Raw genomic sequence first — 17573 nt, forward strand, 5'->3', positions numbered from 1 at the left:
TGTGCCGTTGCGTGTGCACAGTGACACGCTCGCAGCGGCCCGTGCGGTTGTCGGCCAGGAAGGCCATGGCGGAGCGCCGCAGCCTCTGAGCGCCGCCGGCCCGCTCGAGCTCAGCCCGCGCTGCTTGCCCTGGCCTCCTCGGTGGAGGAAGAACCGCCGCGGGCCCTCACCTGGCACAGCGGCCGCGACGCTGTCTGCCGCGGTAGACGCCATCACGGAGCAGGAACCTCCTGGCCCCAACCACGTCGTGCGTCCACTACAAGTTCTCCTCCAAGCTGAACCATGACATGGTCACCTTCAACGGCCTCCACATCTCCCTGTGTGACCTCAAGCACCAGATGATGGGCCGCGAGGAGCTGAAGGCGGCCAGCTGCGACCTGCAGATCACCAACGCCCAGATCAAAGAAGGTGCAGACCACCCTGCGTCGGCCGTGGCCTGTGGGAGCCGCGCTCTGCTCTTTGTGGGTCATCCCCACGTAGCGTGAGTCAGGCTGGGGCCCATCCCGCCAGCGTGCGGCGGGACCGGGAGGGCAAGCGGCGCTGGGCATTAAGTGGGGTGGGAAGCCATAATGCGATTCGGCCACCATCGGTAGCTGTGACTTGTGTTGGGGGCCTCACAGAGCTGTTCTTCTGTAGTTGCTGTTCTGACAACTACCTTCAGATCTGTGTTGTAGACATGGAGCTAGGCGTAGAAGAGTACGTGGTTGATGTGTGACATACGGCGCTTACAAAAGCTTTGGTTTCCTGGAATTCTTCTAGGTAAAATGAGAAGGAAATGTGGGAGCATATCTTGTAATAACCAACTTGCCAGATTTCTTTGAAATGTGGTGGAGAAAGCTGAAAGTGATAGAAATAATAAAAGAGATGGCTAATTTGAAGAAAAGAAACCACGTGGATTTGGTGAATTTTGTGACTTAATTTTGACTTCAACTTGTTTTACTCCACTGCATTGGAAAATGGGTTTTGCGGCTGTTGCAGAAACTGCCCACTAGCAACATTTTGGATCAGGAGCGTATCTGTGAGTTAAAATCTGTGCAGACCCTTGAAAGCCGTCTTGCGCATGAGTGTTCTCCGTATCTAAACTATACTTTGGAATTTCTTGTTAATATAACTTCTTTTCCACACCAAAGACATGGTCATTCAGATGCTATCGAGCATCATTTCATCATTCGTTTCTAACGGTGTTTTTTTTTCCTGTACTACATGTTAACCGTATCAGGACAGTACTGAAGTTTTATGGCAGAACATTTATGGTGGATATACATAAGAAATGTTCTTAGAGACATCATAAATTCTTTTAAATCTAACAAATGGTGCTTGATTCTTAGAGATGATAATGGTTTCGTATTACTTAGTAGGATATTTCAGTTTGGTAATCTGCCATCTCGATAAGTTTGAATGTGATTAAAGACGTTGGGATGTGACTTTTCAGAAATAAAAAGACTTGTAAAGTGTTTTCATTCCTTAAACATTACATTTCTTCCCCCCTCCCCCCCCCCCCCGCCCCGTGGTTCTGTGACACTCTTACAACAGGCTTTTCTTTAAAATGTGTACTAGTATTTTTTTTCCTCTTCCTGTTTCATGTGTTAAAACTTAAACAGAGTAGTATGTACACTGCGGTAACTGTAACTTCAGCCCTAGCCTTTCAAGTGGTTGGACCTAAAGCTTGCTGTTTATCTACAGATACTTAAACTATTTTCAGGAGAGTGTCTGTGAAGAGCCTTAACAGCACAAGGTTAGGGGTCTTAGGGATGCCACCTGACAGGGCTTGACGAGGTATACAGTATCTTTGGTTTTCAGACCATTGTTCTGATTCGCTCTGCAAAGGTAAGGGCTTTGAATATTTAAAACTGTAGGCAGATTACAGGGGATGCCTGCTGATAGTGCTTTAAAATATTCAGTCCTATCCAGCTTGTGTAAGTACAATAGAAAAAGCATTCTCATGGAGAGATCTTTGCATTTTAAGCTTACTCAGTCCAAGTGTCTCAGGTAGTTGGTTTTTTTGTTTGGGCCTGATGTAAAAGGTCAGAAGGCTTTCCTCCTCTTCAGAAGACTAACAGGGTGTAAGCCAAGGCAAAGCATGGAGAGCTTCAGGCACACGCTGTTCCTGAAAGGCTTTTCAAGGCTGTCTTCCTAAGTAATTTCGTTTGGGCCTCTCTGCTCTGCAAAAAGGGAATCGATCGAACGAATTCACGTCCCTTTGGTTAATTCAAACTAGATGATTAGCTTAAGAGGGGAGATACCACTTGAGTTTGAGCCAATTCCGCCCTACTTGTGAAAGCAAGCTCAAAAAAACCCCAAAATGTCTGTGATCCAAATTCTAGCACTGCCAGTTCTGTTTCCATTTAAACGTAAAGCCCTGAGCAGCTGAGAAGTGTGGTTGTTGATGGATTAAGCTCCAAGAAACAGGCAGAGGCGGCAGGCTCTCTTCTGTGTTCTGTCAGGCTTGAGCACTGGCAGCACAGGTGACTGGTTTTTAGTTAACAGCTATGAAAGCAATGGCGCAGAGTTCTCGTGCTTTAGCTAAGTGCCTGTTTGGTGGCAGGGCAAGCTAGTCAGACTTTAGAATCTGGTTTAGGCAGGTGAGACTTTGCTGCGGTTTGTTTTTCTCCAAAGATCTATCGGTTTTGTAGCCTAACGGAAGCAAAAGCAACTTTAAGCTAGGTCAGGAAAGAACCTCGTGCATTAGCAGACTCTCCTTTAGTGACCTTTGAGTCCATTTTGCTGTTGGCATTCAAACTGTTTTAAAAAAAGGAAAAAGATTTTGCTGCTTGTGTTTGATTCTCAAACCCCAAGATTTCTTGAAATATACTGTTAGTGTGTTGAGACGATAAAAGCGTGATGTTACATATAAAATTTTGCTTTTGTATCTGTAAAGGGATTCTGCAAAGTGCTACGTAATTACATATGAACATGCATTCTTACAAATTGACTGATGTTTTTCTCTGTATTTGTGTTGTTTTCAGAATACACAGATGAGAATGCCCTGATTCCTAAGAACTCATCGGTAATTGTTAGAAGAATCCCTGTTGGAGGAGTTAAAGCTACCGGCAAAACCGATGTTATGTAAGTATCCATAAAGCATTGTATTCTTTGTTAGGGGTTTCAGTGTGTTAACTTTTTTTATGGATATTAGTTTACAGAGGCGTTCTTTCTTGTTAAAGCTGCTGTTAATTTTTGTTGGCATGGGGTAGATTTTAATGTATCTGTCCGAAAGTGGACTTACATTTTTAGGCCTGCTGGGACATGGGGTTCGAACTCCAACCATGGTAACTTTTAAGATTATTCTATTGGCTTGTTCTTGGGGTTGGTTGTTCTGAGACCCAAGTTGTAGATCCTGTTTCCTCGACGTGCAGAGATTCCTTATTATATGTGTTTGCTTTTATGGCTTTTATAGTAAAGACAGATACGCATTGTAGTGTAAACGCATACTTTGTTCCCATCTCAGAAGAGTCTGATTCTCAGTGTTTGACTGTTTCTGGCATTTGGGGGGGATATGGCAGGTATTCTTACGCCCCGAATCTGGGTTTTTTGCATACTAGCTATAGAGGAAAGACCAACGTTTACCAGTTGGCGAACGATGCAAACAAGAAGTTCCATTCGTAAGCGATTCCTATGCGTTTCCTCAAGACAATGTCCGTTTCAGGCAAGAGAAAAAGAACAATATCCTAAAGTGTATTGCCTTTTGTGCAAGTACGATGAAGGAATAGTTAATCCTTTCCAACTTGAAACTCAGTAAGCAGTTTAGCACATTACCAAATGTTACTAGTTATCTTGCTACGTCTGTTTTTACCCTAAGCTGGTATCTGTGCTCCGGGTTTTGGTTCTGTATTCCTAAGATTTACGGAGGACAGAGAATCAGGTGTATTGATTAAAATTACAGCTATTCCAACGCAATGCTGACTAGAGGATTACTGCTGTCATTTATGTATTCATACCGTCCAGTTCTATATCAGCTACATTAGCATTGTTTGAACGGTCATGTTTTCCAGCCGCCTTAAAGATAGGTCTCTCCACCACAATTAGTAGGTATTATTAGCTTGTGGTTTTGCCATGTCTTTCTAATGTTGGTTCTCAATAAATCAAGTAGACGGATGAGTTACACTGTGTCTCGAACAAAGAGTACAGCAGCCTCCCGGTACCCGCGAGGCATCTGCAAGCAAAAAACCCTGAATTTATGTGGCTCTGCATCTCAACTTTGGGCGTATTCCTGCAGTAGTTGTTGCAGTGTTTTCAGGCACTCTCTAGTAATTCTGGACACCGCAACACTGTGCTCATAAACGTGGCCTTGTTTTGGGGGTTAATTTAAACATGTCTGCTTAGTGCTGTCTTGTCAGTGCATCCTCTGTTTCGGGCACCCTCTCCTGGTATTGTAATGCTGCCCTAAAATGAGAGGATAGATGCTGCTAGCATCAAAGGTCAAATACATACCTGTATGTATAAGGGGATAAGGAAGGAACGGCACTGCTGTTCTAGCGTTGAAAATTAACCAGGCAGATTAGCTTTCTAGTCTTTCAGCTGTGAACATTGCAGAAACAACTGGTAGAGTGGTGAATGTTTGGGAATGATGAATGTATGCTGTAATGGTGGAGAGGCCTTCAAAAATGCGTTACTCTCCTTTTAGTACGCTCTTGAAGGTAAATGTATGAAGAATCCATGCTGTGGTAATCTAAAGGATGTCCTTGTCCTTCCTCAACTTCAGGAGGTACGTGGCTGTCCTTGCGAGCCTGGTGGTGTTCTAGCAGTGGCAGGGAGCATGCGCCTTTCTATTTGTACACCAATTGCACAGCAGCCTTTGAATTGCCTCTGCTCATGGGACACTTTGGATGATGTGTGAATTGTTTGTTAACGATATCAATGGTTGCATGGCTGATTCATGAAGAGTAGCGTGCAGATACAGATCAATGAGTATGTGGAATCTCAGCAAGTTTTCAAATTTAATAAATATTTCCTAAAATATCGTAGCATTTTCAAGATTATCTTGAAGCAAATTCTGGCAACCAAGACCTTTTTTTTCTGTCACAGGTCTCCTAAATCGCACAAAGGCCTAGGACCTGCTTTCAGGTGACAAGGCCTGCTTTCAGGTGACATTTCTACTACTGTTTTTAGTCCATACAGCATATGTAACACATTTAGTGTTCTGGCACTTTCATGGCTAAGATATCTGAACACAGTGCTTGGGCTTCCACAGAGAAACACTGTTCTAAAGATGATGCTGCTGACATTGTTGTTATTTGTCAGATGACTGATTTTTTTCACTTAAGTAAACGTGCACTTGGAAGTGTCTAGACTATCGCTGTTCTTTCTTAGAAACTAAAGGACTCCATCTGGTACCTATTTGTAATACTAGCGATACACAGATTGGCTAAAGTTACCTTCGTATTTTGATGGTTGATTATTTATGAACACAAAACTGTAGTACAGACTTCCTGGTTTTGATACTTACGTAGCAGAGACAAACTATCTGAGGACTTCCCCTTGCACTGTTGTGTTCTATATCTGTAAGCCTTAGAGTAATTTGTGACAAAGTAGAAATGGGATTCTGGGGGGTTTTTTTAGTTGCACTGAATGTACCAAGAGAGAACGGTTTATGTATATGAATAAATTTCCACATTCACTAGACTATCAGAACATAAAGTTTTGACGTTCAGGTTTTATAATCTGTTTTCAGTGCTTTCTGTTTTTGGTACAAGTGCTGTATTTGAAGTTCTGATCACCTTTATTTCTTCTTCTAGAAGTCAAACTGAGCCAGTAAGTGGAACATCAAAAGCAGTATGTAAAAACACAATCTCACACTTTTTGCTGCACGCTGCACTTAAGGTAGCCTTGGATTAATTTTCCAAACATTAACTGAATAGATTTTCCAGTAAAACATAGCATATGTTGTAAATACAATGTATTTGATTCAGCATAGTAGAAACGGAGTAATGCCATCATTGGCACAGTTCTATCTCATGTGAATATTGGTGTTTGTGCCTAGTAATGCATAGTATTTCATACTGGATATGCTAGACTATTTCCTGAATGACTTTGTGTTGTACAGATAATGTACAATCGTTTTTAGATCACGTAGGTTCAAGGTTTGCACAACTGAACATGGTTTTTGAAAACGTTATCAAAAACCACTGAGAAACCATTATTGTTAAACTTGGTACTGTTTCTTACTTTTGACTTGGGGGTTCAAACAAATACCAAAACCAACACGTCCCACACGTTTTGAGGACAGTTCTGTGCAGCTAAATGCTTCCTTTTCATGTCCTTAAAGACCTGGGTATTTGTTCCTGAAACTGTATAATTGAAGTGATATTGTTTGGGCCCCTCTGAGTGCATAACTGTCTTTAATAGATTGCTGTGAATTTAAATATCGTTGCTACACAAAGTGGTATTCTAAAGTTCTACATTTGACCTTTCCGCTTTATCAGACGAAGCAGTTTAGTTTAATAGTTTGTCTGCAAATGAAAATACGTAAAACCCAGTGTACAAATTTTGGCACAAGGTTAGAGCCGGGTGCATTTGTAAAGGGTAAAATCCCTGTCATTTTTCTTAACCTCCGCCTGCAGTACATTTTTGGATCTGGGTGACTTCAGGGCTGGATGCTGCTTTAATTTCCCAAAGGCTAAGCTTTTCTTTAGGATACTGCCACTTTGAATTTACATTTGGAAAAGGGGCAGCGTTTTTCTTCAGGTTTGAAGACACTGTCGTTCTGCTGCTAAAACAGAAATAAGTAACACAAGGAAATACTTGGCTGATTAGTTTACAAACCACACTGAAAAGAAGTTTCCTGTAGTGATGCTTCCTTCTCAAATAAATATTTTTTTAAAATCCTTTTTAGCTGAAAATTGATAGCTTCCTTACCCCTTCGACTTTTAAGCAGCTGTGAGCATTTGACAAGGGTCCCTCTCTGAGATATTCTGGAGCAAGAAGTTGATCTCCAGCGGGTTTGGTTAGTTTAGCTTCTTCTCCTTAACCACATAGGCACTCTTAAGCTGTCACAGGTTTGGACTTTGTTTTGAACAAATACCAACTACACTAGGTTGGAAATGGCTCTTTCAGTGACACTCGGAGGATATAGTGCAGACTGTCAGACTACAGTAGAGGTTAACTATTGCTCTGTTTTTGATTGTAGAACTTGAATATGAGTTTAATTTTTTGTGAACAGATTGATGACTCTTCTGCATCTATTTCTCTGGCCCAGCTGACTAAGGTACATATATATTCTTAAAAAAAAAGTGTTTGCTTTGTATTTTTAAATCTTATACTGTGATCTATAGCTGGATAACTGTTGTCATGTGAACAAACCTTTAATTTAATTTTTAATAATTTAAAGTATTTCTTTTAACTTTAAAATGTGTGTATATTTTGATACTATCCTGGTAAAGAGTAGTTGCCAGCTTGGGAAGATAGAAGGGGGAGGACCTTATCAGCCGCAACGTAATGTTGCAGTATTACTCATCTTCAAGACACAAAGAAGAAGCACTTCAGAAGCTGTTTACCGTTTTTCATACTTTTCGTTCATTTTGCATTGGAAACTAACACAATTTTCACAGAAGAATTTAATTGGCTGTAAGTGACGGACATTTCAGGGGGGGTTTGCAAGAGCCAAAATAGAAGCGTTTCTGGAACACGGACAACTGCATGGCTATTTTTGAATTTCTAGGCACTACAGTTATAGATCCATGCTTTGAATGCTGCACAATTTCATACACTGTAGTATATATACAGTGGACAACACAATCTAATTTGTTTGATCGCAGACTGTGTAAATTGTGTAAATGTACCTAATTGTTTACAGGAAAATACTGATGCGTATGTGTGGCGTATTAGCAAACGTGACCTTCTGAAACTGTTGTAATGCCATGTTTTGCTATGGAACTGCTTGCATTTTTTGCTCAACAACATGTAACTTTGTCTGGGAAAGCACTAGGGATTGCACTTTGTGAAAAGGCGTAGTGCTAGCCAATGAAATTACTAGTCTTTAAAGTTACAAAGATTAGAGAAGGCAGGGCTTAACGCAGAGGAGCTAGTTCTTTCTTCTGAAAATAAAGGCTGGAGTTCCTTTCCCAGAAAGAAAAATCTCTTCCCACTGGTAACTTCTTCCCTCTCTCACTGCAGAAATTAAATTGTGGACATTTGGTAAGAAAAAAAAAATAGTTTGGAAGGTAGCCACCAGGAGAAATTGGTCTCTGTTAGCGCTGTCCCTAAACATGTCCTTGGTTCTGTAAACTCAGGTGAAGTTTTACTCTAAAATGTGAAAAACTGTCCAAGTGGTGTACACATTTAAGCTTTTGAGAAAATGTAAGTATTTCAGAAAAATAGAGGAACATAAGATAAAGCAGCTCCAAACGGTTCCTTACTCTAACCTCCTCAGTGCAGACTGGCTTAGCATGGAGGCAATGTGTTGTAAAAAGTTTTCTGTTTTATTATGCATTAAATGCCATATTGAATTTTGGTCTATTCCTAGTAATGTCTTGTGGGTTTTGGATGTGTTTTGTAAACGGCTTGGGTTCAAACAAATTAGTCAAGTATCTGTAAAGTCTTCTGTAAATGTTAATGGAAATGATTTCATAGATGTCGATCTGGATTATGTTACAGTTGAGAAAAAGCTGTGTATATGAAACAGCCCTTTAACAAAATGCTGAAACAAGCTGGTTGCTTTTGTGAATGAATGCATCTAAAACCAAAACCATGAGTGGTTGATCTGAATGATAGGTGCTTGAGGGTCCAAATCATTTACAGTCACTCCCTTAGACCCTGCTTGTATCTGTACTAGCGTGTAATAAAAACATTTGAACAAATACTACTTTAAAAAAATCAGCTGCCTTCAATAATTTGAAGATCCAGTTCTGCATAACGTTTATATTACAATTTGTATGTTAAAAGGACACGGTCAACTGGAAAAAACTGCAGGTTTTGCTTATTGTAGTTAAATTGCTTCCTATGAAGAAGTTCGTGGGGGAGAACATGAAGAGCCTAAGGTTTTGAGTGGCCAGGAATGCTCTTTTCAAGTAGGTTAACAGGCACATAAACAGCCTGTAATGATGTAAGGACTCCCCAGAACATCTTTTGGACAACTCTGTTTCACATAAGCAGCTGTTTTCATGCAACCTCAGCTGGCGTTGTGCTGCTCTTTACAGGGTTGGGTGAGTGGTGTTCTCTTTGGCAGTGTGGGCTTAAATGTGTTTCTAATGTATGTGTCAAATAATTACCTGTTAAACAGACTGCCAATCTGGCTGAAGCCAATGCTTCCGAAGAAGATAAAATAAAGGCTATGATGCTACAGTCTTGCCAGGAATATGATCCAATCACGTAAGTGTTGATAATGTCAAATCTGTTCTTTGAAGATTATGGAAAAATTGTAGAGAAGTTTGTTTTAACGAGAGAGACACGTGCATACCTTTTTCTTCTTTGCCCCAAACCCTTTTAGTTACATGCAGAAACCCTGGGGTCCACCTCCACCATCATATGCTTGCTTTCGTTGCGGAAAACCTGGCGACTATATAAAGAACTGCCCAACAAATGGGGTAAGACTGTGGGGGACTTCTGGTGTTCCTTAGCTTTTCATTTTTTTACCTTGGCAGTTACGTAACAAATCCATGAATACTCATATTAAGAATTGTTTCTCTTGGGGTGAAAGACAGAGGTTCATATGGCAATGTTGCCAAGCCCTTCAAAATCCAAGGGAAACCTGGCATTATAAATGTAAACTTTTCTTTTTTCTAGGTCATAGACATTAAGTATGTCCACAGATCTTGCTCTGTGAACTTTCATGCATATTTTTATACATTTCAATATTACTGGAAATGTTTCTGGTTTTAACTCTGTTTAATGACAGTTCACAGTTTTTAGTATTTCATGTAAAACCAAGATGTTTCTGTTGACCCCATCTATTGAATATTTGTGCTCTGAATTGCGCTTTGGAGGAGGAGCGGGTTTGTATCTCTTTTCTGAGTGGATGGTGAACTAAGGGATATTTCACCCTTAAAGAACCTGAACTTAAGCCAAAGAATGGAATGAGTTCAAAACACTGCTCAGGCCTTTGGAACATCCTGGCTATATTCATTTAGGAAAATAAGTATTTTAGTCGAGCAACCCTTATGCTAGGTAAAAGGAGAGGATTAAAGGCTTTTGCTGCTTAAAATAATCATTGAAATGTCATTTTAAGTGTGGGTCTTAAAAGGAGATATGTCTGCATTTCTTTTCTTAACAGGACAAAAATGTTGAGCCTGTTCCCAGAATTAAAGAGCACAGGAATTCCAAGGAGTTTCATGATGGAGGTGAAAGACCCCAATACAAAGGGTGCTATGCTGACCAACACTGGAAAATACGCAATACCAACTATTAATGCGTAAGTATGGAATTAATTGGACTGGCCAAAAAGTGAGCGAGAGAAACCATGCGTGCATGTCTGAGTGGCTATGCAACCAAGTTGGCCAGCATCTGTAATTACGGGGCAGGAAGCACTGTCATTGTGCTTAACCATAGAATCTGTGATACTTTTGAATATTAAAATAGGGTGGTCCTACTGTTCCTGCCCCTGGAAGTTGGTTAAACGTGTGGTATGCTAAGAATCTGTATTTCTGCAAAACATTTCCAGTAGTGTTTGCAGTGGAGTCGTTCTCTCTGAAAGCTCGTTTTGCTTTTGGTTTATGTTTCAAAGGCTTCTTGCAAAATTTAACAAGTAGCTGTTGGACTGAGATTTCCGCCCCCTCTGACTTTTATCAAATCCCATGTGTGAAACAGACTGAAGTTTTCCTGTTGCTATAAACTAAGAAAATACTGCTGTGTGCTGACACGAGTGGCTGTTTTAAAACGCACTTGGTAGCACTTCTGTGTTTCTGTCATGGATCTCGTTTTGTAGGAGCTGTAACATAGACTTCTTCCATTTATAAAACGTAGTTACTCGGAGACTAACTTTACCCTGAGCCTGCAATTTACATTTACCCTCTGGCAAAGGAGAGGTGGGATTCATTTCTCTCATAGAAAATGATATAGCCAACTCTGGTGACTTACTGTGGTCTGCAACAAACGGATAGTTAAATAGGCATTTAATCCACATTCTTCTCCACGGGAGAGTTGGTTCAAACCTTCAGAACTCAAGCCTACTAATGGTTTTTTGAGATGTCTATCAGGTTCCCGTACAAAGACAACCAGCATTACCAAGTCTTCTGGGCCCCCAAGGACAAGCAATACCCACAACTGGTAAGTAACTGTAACTTCAGAATTTCTTTAAAAAAATTACCTTCAGAGGAACTGAATGGGATTTCTTTCTTTTTCCTCTCCCCACTCCAAAAGGTCATCCAATGAGAGCCAGTCCAGTTCGCTCAGCAGGTGGCAGACCAGGCTGGGAAGTGTAAGTATTCTACAGAAATTCAATAGATGACTCCTTGTCACCTGTTAAAAGAGGCTGTATAACGCATAACTTATACAACAGCTGATTTATAATGAAGCAAGTATGCACAGACAGTTGTGGAGAATCCAAGTGGTAATTAATTTTTAAATGGCTTCATTTGAATTGGCTTTTACAAAGGGCATCTGTGCTTCCACTAAGGCTATTTAAAATAAAACTCCGGTACATGACTGAAAACAGGACTCTGAAAAATGAACGCTTTTTGAGGAAACCATAATTACCTATAAAAATTAAAGATAATTAAAGGATCAGATGGAAAGCCACCTTTTCCATTACTGGCTGAATAGGGCTGAAGAAATTGATTTCCCAATAGGAATCAGCCTCCAACATTTTTTTTTTAACAACTTAGTTGATACTGAATGAGCAAATGGTTGGAAAAGTCAACACTGTTCTTTTATGACAATTTTGCATTTCTTCAATTTAGTCATCTCACATAGCCAAGACGCTTTCTCTCAGTTGGAGAGAGAGGAGGCTGTTTTACCTATTACTGCAGCGTCAAGCTAGTCCTTCCTTTCGCTATATGTTTGTTATAGACAGATTGTAAGAGTGCATTGTGTTTATAAAATCTTAAAGGTAAATCAAAAGAAAAACCAGGATCCATCCCACAGGTTGTCTGATATCTCCAAGTCAGTCAGCAAGAAAACAACAATTCAGGGACAGGACCAGGCCAAATACCTCATGATGAGGCAACAACGTAGGAAGCGTATGTGGAAGAAGTTAAAAGAAGTTCCAGAGAAGGTTAGTTAATATCTGTGCAGTGCTTGGAAGATCAGGAGTGTGATGTATTAAGTGTATCAAGGAGTGGCAGAGGAGCAGTGGGCACTTGGCCCATGGGAGATGGGAGTCTCTTTCAAGTGTGGGCAGCCTCCATCCACAGGTGCAAAGCCGAGTATAAGGAGAGAAGACTGAATGAACTGTTGGGGGTGAGGATGTGGAAGGCAAGTATGAGGATCAGGAAATGAGCGTAGTCTCTAATGAACAGAAAGCAGGGACAAAAATGCTTAAGTTGGCAGGATGCCATTGGCCTCCCTTATCTAGGGAGGAGTTTTACAGAGAACAACGGAGACTTAAAGAGGAGGAAGTATTTGGCTCAATGAAGTTGCCTTGTTTTTCATGTTTGTATTTCAACAGCATATCGGACTGCAGTTACACTAAAGTGCATCTGACATAAGGAAAAATGACAGTGTTTTTTCCAATAGAATTTTTCGTTGCAGGTAGTAAACATGCATAACTAAAACAAGACAAATGGAATTGAAAAATTTTATCAAATTCCTCAATTTGCAGTAGCATTATGTCAGCAGCTGAAAGAAGCTTTGACATAAGCGTATGGAGAGGAGAAAAAACCCAAACCAAATTTGGGAGGAAAAAAATTGGGGACAATGACTGTTTTGAATTAACTTCATTTCTTTTCTTGTGTGTTGTGGTTTTTTTCAGGTCCAAGTCTCCTTATAGTGCTTCCCCTTACTCTACAAGTTCGTCTACCTGCTCCACATGAAGATCAGGTTCTTCCCGCTCTCGCTCCTACTCTCGACCATTTAGTCGTTCCCATTCTCGTTCCTACTCGCGATCGCCGCCGTATCCAAGAAGAGGCAAAGGGAAGAGGCGTAACTATCGTTCTAGGTCAAGGTCACACGGTTATCAGCGTTCAAGGTCAAGGTCACCCCCACACAGAAGATGCCATTCACGGTCAAGGTCTCCAGTATTTAGAGGCCAGTCTCCCACTAAACAGACTATACCTCAAGGGGAAGGAGGAAGGGAGTATTTTAACAGATACAGAGAAGTTCCACCATATGAGCTGAAAGCTTACTCTGGCAGATCTCTTGACTTTAGAGATCCATTTGAAAAGGCAAGGTACAGGGAATGGGAAAGGAACTACAGAGAATGGCATGGAAAGTTTTACAAGGGCTATGTTGTTGGCGCTCAACCTCACCCTCCAGTAAACAGAGAGAACTTTTCTCCAGGTAGGTTTGGTCCACCTGGGACCAGACAAGAGAATTCACCATATGCTCGGGGACGTAGGGAGGATTATCCTGCTTGGCAGAGCCCCCAAAATCACAATATAGCTGGAAATTACCCTGAAAAACCTTCTGAAAGAGAGAGCCATGGCATCAAGGATCCTACAAAATCAAAAGAGAAGGAGGTGAAAAATCCACTGGGAGATGGCCAAGGAAATAAGCATGAAAAGAGAAGAAAAAGGGATGAGGATGAAGGATTTCCCAATGCTGAGTTGTTAGCAGGTGCGAGAAAACCAAGAGAGCCAGTTCCAGCAGAAGACGTTAAAATGGACTCCCTGTTCATGGTCCCAAGCAGAGATGATGCCACCCCTGTGAGAGATGAGCCTATGGAAGCAGATTCTATTGTTTTCAAACCGATGTCTGAAAAGGAGAAAAAAGAGAAGGATAAGCCAAAAGCAAAAATTGACAAGACAAAGCGGAAAGTAGAAGTGGCTGTTCCTCCTAAGACAGACAATATAATAAAACTAGCTAAAGCTTCCTCGAACGGAAATCTCCTCGAACGGAAGAGAGAAAGGAAGAAGAGAGAAGGGAAGAGAGAAAGCAAGGATTTAAAGAACCTGACTTGCTGCCCTGATATTGCTCATTTGCATCAGTTATAGGTGTTTGTGATTAAGTTTAGGGTTAGGGTTAGGGTTAGGGCTTAGTGTTACGGTGAGGGTTAGGTTTAGGGTTAGGGTTAACATTAGGGTTAGGGCTTATCATTAGGGTTATGGTTAGGGGCAGGGGTTAGGTTTAAGGTTAGGGTTAGGGTTAGGTTTAGGGTTAGGCTTAGGGTTATCGTTAGGGTTAGGGATAGGGTTGGGGTTAGGATTATGGTTTGGGTTTAGGGTTAGGGATCGGGTTAGGGTTTCATTTTAGGGTTAGGTTTAGGGTTAGGGTTAGGGCTTAGGGTTACGGTTAGGGTTGGGGTTAGTTTTAGGGTTAGGGTTAGGGTTTGGGTTAGGGTTTAGGGTTAGGGTTTAGTTTTAGGTTTAGGGTTAGGGTTAGGGTTAAGGTTAGAGTTAGGGCTGGGGTTCAGGGTTAGGGTTAGAGTTCGGGATATGGGTTGTGGTTAGGGTTAGAATTATGGTTAGGGCTTATCATTAGGGTTATGGTTAGGGGTTGGGGTTGGGGTTAGGTTTAAGGTTAGGGTTAGGGTTAGGGTTAGGTTTAAGGGTTAGGGTTAGGGTTAAGGTTAGGTTTAGGGTTAGGCTTAGGGTTATCGTTAGGTTTAGGGATAGGGTTGGGCTTAGGATTGTGGTTTGGGTTTAGGGTTAGGGATCGGGTTAGGGTTTCATTTTAGGGTTAGGTTTAGGGTTAGGGCTTAGAATTACGTTTAGGGTTAGGGTTAGTTTCAGGGTTAGGGTTTGGGTTTGGGTTAGGGTTTAGTTTTAGGTTTAGGGTTAGGGTTAGGCTTAGGGTTAGGGTTAGGGTTAGGCTTAGGGTTATCGTTAGGTTTAGGGATAGGGTTGGGGTTAGGATTATGGTTTGGGTTTAGGGTTAGGGATCGGGTTAGGGTTTCATTTTAGGGTTAGGTTTAGGGTTAGGGCTTAGAGTTAGGGCTGGGGTTCAGGGTTAGGGTTAGAGTTCAGGATATGGGTTGGGGTTAGGATTAGAATTAGGGTTAGGGCTTATCATTAGGGTTATGGTTAGGGGCAGGGGTTAGGTTTAAGGTTAGGGTTAGGGTTAGGTTTAGGGTTAGGCTTAGGGTTATCGTTAGGGTTAGGGATAGGGTTGGGGTTAGGATTATGGTTTGGGTTTAGGGTTAGGGATCGGGTTAGGGTTTCATTTTAGGGTTAGCTTTAGGGTTAGGGCTTAGGGTTACGGTTAGGGTTAGGGTTAGTTTTAGGGTTAGGGTTTGGGTTTGGGTTAGGGTTTAGGGTTAGGGTTTAGTTTTAGGTTTAGGGTTAAGGTTAAGGTTAAGGTTAGAGTTAGGGCTGGGGTTCAGGGTTAGGGTTAGAGTTCGGGATATGGGTTGGGGTTAGGGTTAGAATTAGGGTTAGGGCTTATCATTAGGGTTAGGGCTTATCATTAGGGTTATGGTTAGGGGTTGGGGTTGGGGTTAGGGTTAGGGTTAGGGTTAAGTTTAGGGTTAGGCTTAGGGTTATCATTAGTGTTAGGGATAGGGTTGGGGTTAGGATTATGGTTTGGGTTTAGGGTTAGGGATCGGGTTAGGGTTTCATTTTAGGGTTAGGTTTAGGATTAGGGTTAGGGCTTAGTGTTACGGTTAGGGTTGGGGTTAGTTTTAGGGTTAGGGTTAGGGGTTGGGTTAGCGTTTAGGGTTAGGGTTTAATTTTAGGGTTAGGGTTAGGGTTAGGGTAAAGTTAGTGTTAGGTTTAAGGTTAGAGTTAGGGCTGGGGTTCAGGGTTAGGGTTAGAGTTCGGGATATGCGTTAGGGTTTGGGGTTAGGGTTAGCATTAGGGTTAGGGCTTATCAGTAGGGTTATGGTTAGGGGCTGGGTTAGGGTTAGGGTTAGGGATTAGTGTTATGGTTAGGGGTTACGGTTGGGTTTATGCTTATGGGTTAGGATTTCAGTTTGGGTTAGGGTTAGCATTAAGTATTAGGATTAGGTTTAGGGTTAGGCTTGCATTTTAATTTTAGGATTAGGTTTCGCATTAGGTTTAGGGTGAGGTGTTATGGTTACGGTATTAGGTTTGGGGTAGCGTTAGGGTTAGGGTTAGGGTTAGAGTTAGGGTTAGGGTCATTAGGGTTCAGGTTGGGGTTCAGGGCTAGGGTTAGGGTTCGGGATTACGGTTAGGGGTCGGGGTTAGGATTAGCATCAGGGTTAGGGTTTAAAATTAGGATTAGGGGTTAAGGTTAGGGTTATGGTTTAGGTTAGGGTTAGGCCTAAGGTTATCGTGGGGTTAGGATTATGGTTCAGGTTTAGTGTTAGGGATAGGGTTATGGTTTCGTTTTAGGGTTAGGGTTAGCGTTAGGGTTAGGGTGTAGGGTTACAGTTAGGGATAGGCTTAGCGTTAGGGTTAGGGTTTGGGTTAGGGGTTAGGGTTAGGGTTTAGTTTTAGGGGTAGGGGTAGGGGTAGGGGTAGGGGTAGGGTTATGGTGGTATCTTAAGATTACGGTTTGAGGTTGAGTTAGCAGTAGGGTTACAGTTAGAATTAGGGGTTCGGTGTTATGTGAGGGTTAGTTTTATGGTTCCCTTTAGGTTTAACATTAGGGTTCTGCCAAAGTGTTAGTGTTATGGTTTGATGTTAGGGTTAGGGTTACGGTTTGGGTTTAGGGTTAGCGTTAGGATTTTGTTTTAGGGTGAGGTTTCGCCTTAGGGTTAGGGTTAGGGCTAGGGTTAGCTTTATGATTCAGGTTAGGCTTAAGGTTAGGTTAGGGTTAGGGTTAAGTGTTCGGTTTAGGCTTAAGTGTTAGGCTTAGGGTTAGGGTTAAGTGTTAGGTTTAGGGGTAGGGTTAGGGTTAAGGTTAGAGTTAGGGTCAGGATTAGAGTTAAGGGTTAGAGTTAGGATTCAGTGTTAGGGTTAGGGTGAGGTCTTAATGTTACGCTTAGGGTTTACAGGTAGCGTTAGGGTTAGGTTTAGGGTTAGTGTTAGCGTTAAGGTTAGGGTTAGGGTTTAGGATTGGGTTCAGGGTTAGGGTTAGGGTTCGGTATTGGGGTTAGCGTTAGTATAAGGGTGAGGTCTTACTGTTACAGTTAGGGTTTACGGGTAGCATTAGGGTTAGGGTTAGAGTTAGGGTTAGGGTCACTACGTTAAGGTTAGGATTGGGGTTCAGGGTTAGAGTTAGGGTTCGGTATTGCGGTTAGAGTTAGTATTAGGGTGAGGTCGTAGTGTTATGCGTAGGGTTTACGGGTAGCATTAGGGTTAGGTTTAGGGGTTAGGGTTAGGTTGGGGTTCAGGGTTAGGGTTAGGGTTCGGGATTAGGGCTAGAGTTCGGGGTTAGGGTTAGCATTAGGGTTAGGGGTTAACGTTAGGGTTAGGGGTTAAGGTTAGGGTTGTGGTTAGGGGTTAGGTTTAGGGTTAAGGTTAGGGTTAGGTTTAGGGTTAGGGTTAGGCTTAGGGTTAGCATAAGTTTTACGGTTGGGTTTAGGATGGTTCGGGTTTAGGGTTAGGGTAGGGTTAGGGTTAGAGTTAGGGTTAGGTTTACGGTTAGGGTTAGCATTTGGGTTAGGGTTCGGGTTAGGGTTGGGGTTCAGGTTTAGGGTTAGG

The 17573-nt window shown here is 41.9% G+C and overlaps 1 pseudogene; it reads left to right on the top strand.

Annotated features, from left to right (window-relative positions):
- Nucleotides 1-12842: 12842 nt before the first annotated feature.
- LOC142093016 (E3 ubiquitin-protein ligase RBBP6-like) lies at nt 12843-16570 on the top strand (annotated as a pseudogene).
- The last annotated feature ends 1003 nt before the right edge of the window (nt 16571-17573 follow it).

Source organism: Calonectris borealis, chromosome 25 (genome assembly GCF_964195595.1).
Source record: "Calonectris borealis chromosome 25, bCalBor7.hap1.2, whole genome shotgun sequence".
In the NCBI taxonomy this organism is placed as follows: Eukaryota; Metazoa; Chordata; class Aves; order Procellariiformes; family Procellariidae; genus Calonectris; species Calonectris borealis.